Raw genomic sequence first — 13,364 nt, forward strand, 5'->3', positions numbered from 1 at the left:
GTGAATGCTTTATACAGTTCGATGCATTGCCTAAAAGACTCGTAACCGAGTTACAATAATAATCTGTCTATGTATCTATCTCTCTCTATCATCGCAAGTCATACCAATGGTTATTTCGTTGCAACTCTTCCATGTAGTGTTTTTTGCTGCAACAGAAACAACTGCCGGGAGCACTTCCTCCCGAGCATTAATACGCAGTAAACTGCCGAGAATGTGGAGCCATTCGGGCCTAATGTTTCAGGTTCCGTGATTACCCCAGGAAAGGGAAGCACGACATCGTGTTAAAATCTAGAAAAGAATTTCGTGCAATAATGTTCTGCAATCGATCACTTCATGAAGGCCCCCACGTGTAAAGGTTAAAGGAAGCAACAATACAAAAACGTTTTACCCTGCTGTGTCGGTTATGACAAATCTACCTCAATTCATCGTTTGATTACTTGTGAAAAACGAACAAACTTAAACTACGAGAGAAATTTCTAATTGATTATTCTTACATGCATACCTCACCTAAAATCACATAATTGTAGACTCGTGTCACCAGCAAACGTCACTACTTTGATCACTTCTCTTTTATGGAGGTGCATACTTTCAGTTTCAATGGCCAGCACAAGTCTCCACTATCGATCATCATATTCAATCTTAGTAAGTTACTTCTTGAGGGGCAAAAATGTAAGACAAAGCTATAACCTTGCGACATTTTGGAACAACAATATTGGGTACACTGATGAGGTTTCACAAAATTATATCGATTGTAATACAGATTTTAAATATTTCTATATTCATCATCTAGTAACAATATTAAAACAACAATAAACACAAATGAAACAGCCGGATTTCATGAACGTTTCGGATACATTATACACAAACACACACACACACACACATATATATATATATATATATATATATATATATATATATATATATATATATATATATATATACATATCTATATATATATATATATATATATATATATATATATATATATATATATATAGATATATATATATATATATATATATATATATATATATATATATATATATATATATATACACATACATCACTATATAAAGAGGGATACTAAAACATGAAATTGGTACGCATATCTGAGTGGTCGGTGACTTTCATTTACTGGCAACCTTTCCGTCTGGTGTGCGTTGCATTGGAGTTCCTGCCTTTTAAAAGAAAACGAGGTTAACGCTTCTAGCTCTAAAAGAGGTACACAAGAACCTCTAAGGACTATATTGGCCAAATAGCCTTGGAGTGCTAAAATCTTGAGAGGGTCCTCCTCCAACTTATGCCCTCCTCCTCCTCCTCCTCCTCCTCCTCCTCCTCCTCCTCCTCCTCCTCCGCATCCAGCAACACCTTCAAGTGGAACCCCATCAAATTGGCGAGTTTATTACAGGTGAAGATTTCGCTTCCTCATTTAAGCCTGCCCCAAGTGTCTTTATCCGTACCATCTCTGAGGAATGGCCAGGGAAACCCATCCCTATTTGCGGCACCCACTAGTGCCAAAATATTCTGCCATCGATCCAAAGGATATTAATGCTTCACGGGCGATGGAAATCGACTGAGGCTGAATGAATGGGTTGAAGGGAGTGAAATAGTTGACCCTTAATATGTGTAATCTGGGCAACGCAGCCGATTATAGGTGTACTGCTCTCATGGACGACGCTCCATCGCTGGCTATGAAAGTGCAATATTGAGACTCGGCCTTGGGCAACGGCCCAATAAACTCATCATTTTCGCTAGCAGCGAGATTTCATCAAATTTACATCCACTCTCTCTTTAAAGGCAGTTTTTCTCATACTAAACACATGGCTGCTGTGACAAACAACTTACTTTTAGCTGCATCCACAAACAGACTAAAAAGAAAGAAGGAAGGATTAAAAAAACACTTTATGGGTTCTATGCTTTCAATGGGAAATCTAAAATAAAGTTGCTAATAAACAAAAATAAGACATATTCCACTTCTGAATGGTACTGAAACTACATATCCTACTACCACGTACGAACGAGAAAAAATTCCATCAAAAGGATCGATTCCATTCGAGCTACAATAAAGTCAACAGCTTAGCTACATTTCTTTCATATCTAAAATATCACACAATTAAGCACATTCAAGAAAATAATAACAAGATTTCAAAAGCAAAGCAAAGATCACGAAATAATGCTGCTGATTAGGAATGGCTTGAAAAAATTCAGTATCAAACGTAAAGTCAGAAACTTGAGAAAATAAATAGATATGAATTCATTAGTACCTGTCATGTATGACAATTCTAACTCCAAAACCCGAAAAGTACACTGTCCGGAAGGCATATTTTCCATTCAGTGGAATGTCTAATTTTTGCTCATTAGCAACTTTATCTTAGATTTCCCATTACAAGCATTGAACCCATATACTGTTTTTTTTTTACTCCTTTCTTCTTTCTTTTTTGTCTGTTAGTAGCTTACGATTCATGAGCCACAATAAAAAAAATCTCATTGTAAATTGCTCTCCAAACTACATTTCACTGACAACAGCGGAAACGACTATCGAGCCGCAATAAGAGACAAATAGTCCCTCCGCAACTTCGAAAGAAACCTGCGTTTTCATCCCAAGAAATAAGGACCGATAAAAACATCATATCTATTTTCTTATCCTCACAATCCCTTAATGATAAAAATAACACAATAATAATAATAATAATAATAATAATAATAATAATAATAATAATAATAATAATAATAATAATAATAATAATATGTTTTGTTAAAGAGGATGGCAGCATCAGTGGAATTGATTTTATATATGGTCTTTTCAATTCTTATTATTATTTTCTTCTCATCAGAGCTGATATTTGCTATTAGCAAATATCAGCTCTGATGAGAAGAAAATAATAATAAGAAATGAAAAGACCATATATAAAATCAATTCCACTGATGCTGCCATCCTCTTTAACAAAACATATTAAAGAGAGGTTCTCTTACCTTCATATAATAATAATAATAATAATAATAATAATAATAATAATAATAATAATAATAATAATAATAATAATAATAATAATAATAATAATCTTTAACAGGAAGTTTGCAAAAGAACCAAAACGCATTAGTGGTGTCCAAACAATATTGCACCTCTTCTTGATAAAAATAGAATAACTGACTTAGAACGAGAGAGAGAGAGAGAGAGAGAGAGAGAGAGAGAGAGAGAGAGAGAGAGGTCACAGACAGTGGACATGTGCTACGGCATTTACAACACTTGAAACAATTACTTTAAAATGGGGACATGATGAAGGCACTTGAACGTAAAATATCTGAAATGAATGGAACCACAAAATCTTTTATGCAGCACTAAGAATAGAAGAGGAATTACTATATGTGGTTACACGCACCTACCCAATCACTCATTTACAAACACACACACACACACACATAGAGCGCATTACATAACACCCCCTCATAGAGGAATCTGGGTAAAAATGATAACAGCTTTGAAGTATGATGAATACAAACGAGGCAAAATAAACAGAATCGTAAGAATTCCCCGTCTCTGACGTACAAACAAATTCCAGATAAGAAGGAAAGATACTATAAATAACAGAAGATAAGGAGTAAAAGCAAAAATATGGAGGCTAATTAAAATGAAAAAAAAAGGAACCGACCACCAATGTAAAGCTACGTCAAGTGGCTATAGGGCCCCTTAGGAGAAAAGAACTTCAAGAACCACGGTATGTTAAGAGAGAGAGAGAGAGAGAGAAAGAGAGAGTCTACAGGCTTTACGAATCGGTATGATGTGAGAGAGAGAGAGAGAGAGAGAGAGAGAGAGAGAGAGAGAGAGAGAGAGAGAGAGAGCGCGCATTTTACTTTACTCTGCATTTATTTATCATCAAAAACAAAAAAGTGAAGATAAATATAAAATGAATTCCCGTTAAATTGCATGTCAAAAAGTTTCATTAGTATCCTTTATTCCGACGTCATTCCTTTATACGAAACCTTGAAATGTTGACTAAGAAGTACAAAACTGAAGGTCTAAAAATATACATATGCACGGGAGATGAATTACTTGCATTCTAGATATAAGGCAACAAAACATTTTCCTTGTTTATAACAACTAAATACTTTTGCCGTGCGTCCAAAATAAACAGAATAGCAATAGACAAGAAAAAAGGACTAAACGTTACTAATAATGCTGTCTATATACGGGAATACTATATTTTTGTTATACTTGTCATGATAACAAAAACTGCTTTTTTGAAAGTGGCAGTTGCATTATTCATCTTTACTGGTACCTATATTTTAGTCTACATTATAAATGAAGCAATACACCTAAATACTATTTGTACTTATGAAAGGATTTAATTCTACGATTTTCATAAATTGCCATTAAAAACATATATCTAAATTAATCTACGCTTCAAATATTATTCAATACAAAACTGATGAAGTAAATAAGGAAATAGAAAAGATGCATCTTTCCATAAAGTGTGCTTTTATCGTAGCAGTATTTTATTATATAACATTCTCTCTCTCTCTCTTCTCTCTCTCTCTCTCTCTCTCTCTCTCTCTCTCTCCCATATTATCATCATTTACCTCCTGTTTCAAAAGGTATTCACCTTTGTCGTGTTATAAAAAAGTTCAATCTGTACTTTTTATTTCGTTAAAAAAGGAAGTGCTGGAATGCCAGAAATTTGGGTTAAGAAGGAAGAAGCGATTAACAAAAAAACCCTGTATATCTCTTGTCTAATACTACACAGGTTATTATAATTCAGGGCTGAAAGTTACTGAGGCCGAAAAGAAAGTAAGACAAAACTTGCACAAGATAGCAAAGCAATCAGTATTACGTGATCACGCAACTGCAACACGCATGAAGACACCCACTGGGATAGCCGGAAGAGTTACATGATATATAATATAATTTTTTTTTTACTTCCACACTCTACACGTGTTAAGCCATGTTATTAAATAAACGACAACTGCACCTATGATTCATTTCTTACGAGGATATATCATCTACTGTCAGGGTGTAAAGTATTTGCATATCTTGGCTATTTCAAAAGGAAAATAAAAGTAAAGAATTGCCTTGAGTCTTGAAAGTACAATGCATACGTGAATAAAACAAATCCCAAGAGAAAAAACTGGATTATACACTATTCCATAATAGTCATGCAAAGCCCTTCTCAGTTTTAGAAAGCTACTATAAAATTCAATTTTTTTCTTCATGAGACGAGACAGCAAAGAGCATGATCAATAACGATTAGATTTACAAGAGTCGTGAGTCTTGTGCTTTATCTTTGGTAAGTTGTACTTTAACAGAGATCTTTCAAATTCACAACTGATCCCTGAGCCGCCTTTCCTGCAGAGAGCAGCCAGAATTGCTGAACAGCAGTACCAATATGCAGTACATTTGCCTCGCTGTAGAACTTTTCAGTTCCATAACTCCTTTGTTCCTCACACCTTTGGACAGAGGAACAATCTCCCTAGGGATGTCACGCAATTGGAACCTCTAAATTTCGAGCAAAGATGCAACGCTGTTCTCCTTGAATTTTAATACAGGTTTCTATTTATCAATTAATCAATAATTTACGTATACTTTTTTTAATAACTAAGATCTCTTCTCCTTATAAATATTTCCATTTGCATCCTCTTACGTCTTCCTAATGGACACCATATTCTTTGGAATCTTGAATTTTAGGTCAATGTCCCATGCGGGCTTATTCCATATGAACAGGGTTCATCTTCTGAATCTTCCTCTTCTTCCCAGCTTTAACCCGTTGTGAATGAGTCGTCTCCATCGATTTCTGTCCTGTGCATCGTTCTCGTCGATACCTTTCATAACATATCTTCCCTTACACAATCACGCCATCTCTTTCTTGGTCTTCCCTTCTTCCTTCTACCCTGCACTTCCATTTCCATCGTATGTCTTCCAACATGATGTTCCTCTCTTCGTAACAGGTGTCCATACCATCGTAGCCTTCCGTCCTGTATTTTCTTCGATATTTCAATTACCTTTGCCGATCCTCTTATATACTCATTTCTAATCCTATCTTCCCTTGTTACTCCCGACATCCATCTTCTGAATAATAATAATAATAATAATAATAATAATAATAATAATAATAATAATAATAATAATAATAATAATAATAATAATAATAGTTGGTCAATAAGGTTTTCACCTTCTCTCGATTAAGAAATCATTATATCGCAAAGTTTTGCATTCAAATGCTTCTACGAACAGCATGCATTAGCATGAGCAAACCACAGGTGAGTAATCTATGATAAGCGTCTTCTTATTTAACTATTAACAAAGTCATAAAAATTCGAAATCAGTGAAGAAAACCATTTTATTGCAAAAGTTCATCTCGAAAAAATTCTATGGTTCCTGAGTCAGATGAACATTGCTTTCCCTCATACTGTGCTCTCCGGGTAACGAAATCAAACTTTGAGGCTAAAGTCTCTCTCTCTCTCTCTCTCTCTCTCTCTCTCTCTCTCTCTCTCTCTCTCTCTTCTCTCCCAATATGTATGTATGTATATATATATATATATATATATTATATATATATATATATATATATATATATATATATATATACATTTTTTTCAAATACACCGTGTGCATGTGTGTATGTGTGTGTCATTCCTCGGCTTTTCCATTCCTCATGTCAAGTATAATTAATCTTTTTTTCCATTTCTCGCTCTCACATAACTCGGCCTCCTCCTCCTCCTCCTCCTCCTCCTCCCTCACCCCCTTCCCCAAACAAGGTCTTCATACATCAGCAGTAAATATGTAGTAAGTGACGCCTCTGTTCCCCTCTTCAACACCCCTCACATACCATACCACGCCACTATCTACATCCAACTCACTGCTACACCGTAGCCTCATTCATCAGGCACGCACCACTGAGTGAGTGAGTGAGTGAATGTTCGTAACACTGAAGAAAATATTCGATATTGGTATACAAATATCACAACTCTTATTAGAGTTTTCCTTTCCTCTTGTCTCCATTTTCTAAAGATGCTCCCATCTTACAATCACCCGGTTGATTTTCTTCGTTCAGTGTTCAGTCATAATGAAGAAAATAAACAATAAGTCATAAGAAAATTACTAAACGATTGGTTGGTAAAGAAGGGCGCTATACTGTAAAACATAAAAAATAATTGTTCAACTTATCATTTGCGATGTCACTTACGATACATAATGCTATATTTCTGTTTCAATGCGTTGATTTTTTTTACGATAAGTAATACAATCAATTGAAGTAGATATATATAAAATTATCTTCTTACTTAAAGATGTAAATAAAGTTATCTTTTTAAAAAATTTATGAATCAACTAAAAAGATCGTCAAACCTTACAATACGGAATGCGATTAAAACGGTAAGAATATTACTGGTATTAGAATAATGAAAACTTCTATAACAGCTTAGATCCTCCGTTCAGAATATTCAGGGCACTCCAAGCACCTTCTTCCTCTTTACATTCATAAACTACAGATGAGAGATTAAAATAAGAAACATTTCCTTAGTCTATTAATCTCATGATGAATTTGTCAGCTTATAATTTGTCAGTTTGCCACTTCAAAAGATTATAATTATCTTGAGGCCCATAAACAAATTAGCCGATGTTTTTACTCCGCAACTTAGCTTTATATTGAAATTCATCTTGAGAAGCGATCCAAAAAACGAGAAGAGGTAACGAGGTTGCGTTAAACAGAGCATGTAAAAAAACGAGGCAGTTACACATATTACCGAATGTGTCATGTGAATATTTTTTGTTTTAACCTTCTAATCCACTCATATTTCAGTATCCTTGGTACAGAGAAATTTACATTCTAGAAATAAGGAGAATCCTTACCTTTTTAGCAGTGCCTCACAGCCTCACTGATGACACCTGCCGAAAGAAAAACACAATTTGACATCTGAAACATTGTCATTGAAATCAGACACAATGATCAGTCACAAGTGCTCTCCATCCTCCCTAAATCTGAAACTAGAACATCAGATGAAGCCACATATTTATACTAATAAAATTAAAAGGAGTAAAACCAAAAATGCTCTTCTACTAACACAAGCGTGAAAATAATGAGGATAGGAAAACAAGCATATCATTCCTTCACTTTCTTTACTATTCCTTCTTTTTCTAATTACAGTTATTATTGCCGATATCATCATTTGCATCATCACGCCTGAAGTGAAAAATCATACGCTTGGAAGTAAATGTGATCCCTGTCTCTATGTGTTCATCGCTCTTCAAATACGAAAACAAACTCACAAAAAGTGAACAGTCAGACACATGAATACAGGGAGACGAAAATTTCTCAATATTTGCGAGGTCTTATTTAGGTCGTCATGTTTGCATGTCACAAGCACTCAAGACACATGATCAAGCAGTGACAGGTCATGAAGGAGACGTCGACCAAGTACAGGCTTTGAGGACAATCAGCTGTTGCTAGTCAAGAGCTTTATTGAAAAATTGTTCGCATGCACGTATATCGTGCACTGGATAAATGAAAATGAAAGTGCATAGGCTCATAAATTTGAACAGAAGAATGTAAACACTTATGCTTTCCCAACACTAACCTCCATAAAAAAAAAACAAAAAATTGTCTAGCTTGTACAAACGTACAATCATGAAACTTCTTGTATTTTCAGAGGCTCTTTCATTTTCAATACCATTTTTTCTCACCTTAACTGAGAGCACTACCTAGTACCTACCATTCCCGATCTTGCGAAAAGCTATTCTAACTTTGAAATATTAAGACGTCAGCAGACCTCATCAAAGTATTACTTCCTGGTGTACATAAATGTATGTATGATGTAAAGGATTACTGTATCGACATTAAGCTTCAGATATAACATCCTTCAGTTTGTAGAACAAGAAGAAGAGAATCAATCTCAACAACTAAGCTAATCTAGCTTATAGGTGTATCACAATCCTATTCCTCTATTCCGAATCTCACTTTTATTAAAGATCGCTGATGAACAACGTTGCAATGCAGTTCAGAAGATGATGCCATGCAAGAAGCATCTCTGGTAGTACGAGTTCGGACTCAAGTGATGTAGTGGGTAATTATGAAAATACCACTGGAGGTTTCTAGATACAAACTCATGGCGTTGTAGCTTGTTGAAGATGTATACGCATTCATAACTACATACACACAGACATATATATAGACTATATATATATGTATATATATATATATATATATATATATATATATATATATAATGTATTTACATATATGTATATATACAGATAATGTATTTACAAGTACGTATGTATATGTACATGTATGTGTGTGTATATATATATATATATATATATATATATATATATATGAAACACACACAGACACAGACACAGACAAACACACACACACACACACACATATATATATATATATATATATATATAATATATACTATATTTACTATATATATTTTAAGATATGATATGGAAAAATGTTCTAAAAACATTCTTCCTATTAGCAGGTGGATCAAAAAAAGGAAACGAACAGCAAGGTTTCCACTTGCCAGTGCATTCACTAACTGCTGGAAAAATGACAAGCAGCAGCATTCACTGCTGCGCCTCCAAAGAAACTCATCAACAGCTTGTCGACGCCCTCTACACAAGCAGTGGAATTCATCCCAATTCTGTACAACATCGATATATTCTAGAAAATTTAAAAACTTCATCTTTTTACTAGGCAGAGAAACGTAAATACCCATTAGTTGATAGAGAAAATTCCAAGATTAGTTGGTAAAAAAATTCCAAGTACAGAAAGTCTAAAAGTGAAAATATAGCAAATAAAGAAAAAATGACAAAACACTTCCAACCAACTCCAATGGCAGAGGTGAAAATCACAAATAAGTAAAAATAATAAAAAAAGAAAAAGAAAAGCATAGGAACATATACCAGCATACACAGTAAATTTATGCAAAAAAAGAATTGACTGTGCCATCAAGAAATTAGTTCTCTGCATAGCCATAGACCATAAAATATATATATATATATATATATATATATATATATATATATATATATATATATATATATATATATATATATATGTGTGTGTGTGTGTGTGTGTGTGTGTGTGTGTGTGTGCGCGTGTGTGTGTGTGTGTTGTGATCAAAAACAAAAACGCATATTTTAGCTTTGTCATAATTCTTGCCTTCGTTCTAATGGATAATGTTCCGTGGATCATCAATGGTGTTAATTTTGAAAATATTCCCTCCATTCACCTATGGAAATTATGTACTGTTCAATACAAGTTTCCTTCTACCTTCCGATAGATATTGACTATGGTGGAAATGTACAGAAGACGACAAGATTCGAAAAAGATATAAACGAACAGACAAAAAAACTCTAGTCGGCAAAAGCAAACCTAACGACAACTTCCTCCATCTTCGCAGCGCTATTCGTAGAAACAGAAATGATGACTTACCAGTGAGTTTACGAAACCCATATGCTAATGAATGAGCGAATGAATGAATGAATGAATGAATGAATGCCGGAATGAATGATTCTTTTTATCCCTGATATGCGTTTCTAGGATGACCTACATTACCACACAAACTCCCTTTCTCCATATCCTATCGAAGACCTTCCCCCGAAACACCGCGAAGGAACGAACATCTTCCCTGTCGAGTGACACACTAACCTACATGATTGACAGACGTCGCGCGTCGTCCCTTCCTAGAAGTCTGCACAGTTTGTCAGAGAATTAGGATTATCAACATTTGCTCTTATGCACGTCCTCCTGATGTGTTCCCGCTTCGGAATAAAATTTTTGTCTTATGGGTTTTATGAAATCTGAGGGGTTAAGCTTTACAAAGAAACAACAACAACAATAACAATAATAATAATAATAATAATAATAATAATAATAATAATAATAATAATAATAATAATAATAATAATAATAATACCATAGAATGTGGTGGGCTTACTTATGTCATACATACATGCAATTTATTACCAAGTCTCGACAGCCACTTAGCTTCTTGAGTTCCTTACATTTTCTTGGAAATGCTTCATTCTGAAGGCATTATATAACTATAAGTAAAGATATGGGTTTCCTTATATATTTACCCCTCGGATTCAACACTTACAAACTTAAGTATCCGAAAAAAATGTGAGGAAAGTATGAAGTTATGAAGTTTTCGTGGTTTAATGAAAATAAAAGTAATGATGAATATATCCGTGAGAGAGCTGAAAGGGGTGCTTTTTCTATTTAACTGCACTATGTTAATAACCATTGCCTAACAAATTCGGTGATGTTTGTTTTGCCAGTCATAACAACGAAGCATAAACTATTAATTAACGTGAATAAAAATGACCGAATTCATTCCCTACAAATGCTTAAAAGTTCTTTGAGCTTTAATTTTTATTATCAGCCACGACTAAAGCAATTTCAGTGGTGCTACATAATTTTGCGTCTTCATTAAATTCCCCAAAAAACAAGAGGTGAAATAGAAACTGTAATAACTTGTTCGCCTTGTGATTCACAATATCTAATATGAGCACAATCATAAAAACAGAAATGCAGAATCACAAGTCATCAAAGTAACTCCTGCTCGTGGTAATGAAAACATCGGTTGAGAATATCACGGGATTATCAAAACAATTGGATTTTTATTTTTATTTATATAGTGTTTTGGCATTATGCCAAAACACTATATAAATGGATTTTTATTTTTATTTATATAGTGTTTTGGCATTATGCTGAGCACTGAAGCAACTAAGGCCATTCAGCCCTGAAACGGAAATTGACAGTAAAAGGTCTGAAAGGTGTTTCAGGAGGAAAACCTCGTAGTTGTACTATGAAACAATTGTTAGGAGAGGGTGGACAGTAAAATAGAAGAAAGAGAATATGGACGGAGGTAAAAGGAATTAAAGTACTTGCAGCTAGGGGCCGAAGGGACGCTGCAAAGAACCTTAAGTAATGCCTATATTGTACCGTAAAAAACAATTGGAACCTATCCACCTTTAGATTTTAAATATAGATTTACTCTGCCGAGAAAGCAAGATTCAGCATAATCAGTTTTTTATACCTTAAGATCATCATCATAATAATAATAATAATAATAATAATAATAATAATAATAATAATAATAATAATAATAATACCTAGTCGAAGTGTACTGTAATCATGGCAGTCATACCAAGAAAGTTAAAACATTTAATTATTAATTCAAGCCATCCAGTACTTTCGTCGCAGTGACGTACGTAAGTGGCGCTTTGGGAATTTCGGCCTGCATAACACCTACGTGTATTACAGTTCGAAGCTTCAACATCGACATAGCTGACGGTCGGAGAAGAATGAGAACAAAAATAAATAAGAATATAAATAAATCAGTGTGGAGTTAATAATAAATAATAATAATAATAATAATATTAATAATAATAATAATATAATATGTGCCGCCGTGGCAGAGTGGGTTAGGTCGTCAATAGACAGGTTAAGCAACATTGGGGCTGGTCAATTGTTGGATGGGTGACCGCTCTTCTCGGCGTTGATTCCTTGGGAAAGGATCTTTACCATAATTTTCCTCAGTCTACTCAGCTGTAAATGAGTACCTGTCCCTGATGGGGGTGGGGGTAGGGTCCAGCTATGGGTTAAATAGCAAAAAACTCAGCCAATGGATGGAAAGATATGAAGAAATAAACGACACGACGTAAATGGAACCTCTGGCAACAGAGGAGCTTCGTCCGGCAGCCAGGTATTCAACCCAATTGAAGGGGAAGACGGTCAGGTACTTGGAGGTCGTCATCCAGCAAACTGACCACCACAACAACAGTAACCAACAGCCTGAGATTGGAGCTACAGAAGCAAACTAAAGGAAGAAATGGACAAGAGAAGAAAATAAGGAAATATAGAGTGCTACATCAGAAGCAACCCGACGGAGAGAGGATATAGAAGAAGGTTGGTCAACATTTGGAATGAGAGGAATAACACCCCCCAAACAGAGCAGAGGCTGGCAGACCAAGTAATTACGGAACATAAAGAAAAAGAAACCGGCTCTCCCCACAGAAAGAGAAGAACTGGAAAGGGAAATGTAAAGAACTAGCCAGCGATGATACGTGGCAATGGCTAGAGAGGGGAGAGCTAAAGAAGGAAAGGAAATCTGAAGGAAAATGATAACAGCGGCAACAAGATCAGGCCCTAAGAACCAGATATGTTCAAAGAACGATAGACGGAAACAACATCTCCCCCATATGCAGGAAGTGCAATACGAAAAATGAAGCCATAAACCACATAGCAAGCGAATGTCCGGCACTTTCATAGAACCAGTACAAAAAGAGGCATGATTCAGTGGCAAAGCCCTCCACTGGAGCCTGAGCAAGAAACATCAGCTACCTTGCAGTA

General features: G+C 34.9%; 1 long non-coding RNA gene across 1 annotated transcript in view; it reads right to left on the reverse strand.

The window, feature by feature from the left end:
• Positions 1–13,364, reverse strand: part of LOC135220948 (uncharacterized) — a 484,733-nt gene that overhangs the window by 79,865 nt on the left and 391,504 nt on the right. The window contains exon 3 of the long non-coding RNA XR_010315833.1: positions 7,847–7,882. This is a non-coding gene — a long non-coding RNA (uncharacterized LOC135220948). The remainder of the gene's footprint in view (positions 1–7,846; positions 7,883–13,364) is intronic.

The sequence above is a fragment of the Macrobrachium nipponense genome, chromosome 2 (genome assembly GCF_015104395.2).
Source record: "Macrobrachium nipponense isolate FS-2020 chromosome 2, ASM1510439v2, whole genome shotgun sequence".
NCBI lineage: Eukaryota > Metazoa > Arthropoda > Malacostraca > Decapoda > Palaemonidae > Macrobrachium > Macrobrachium nipponense.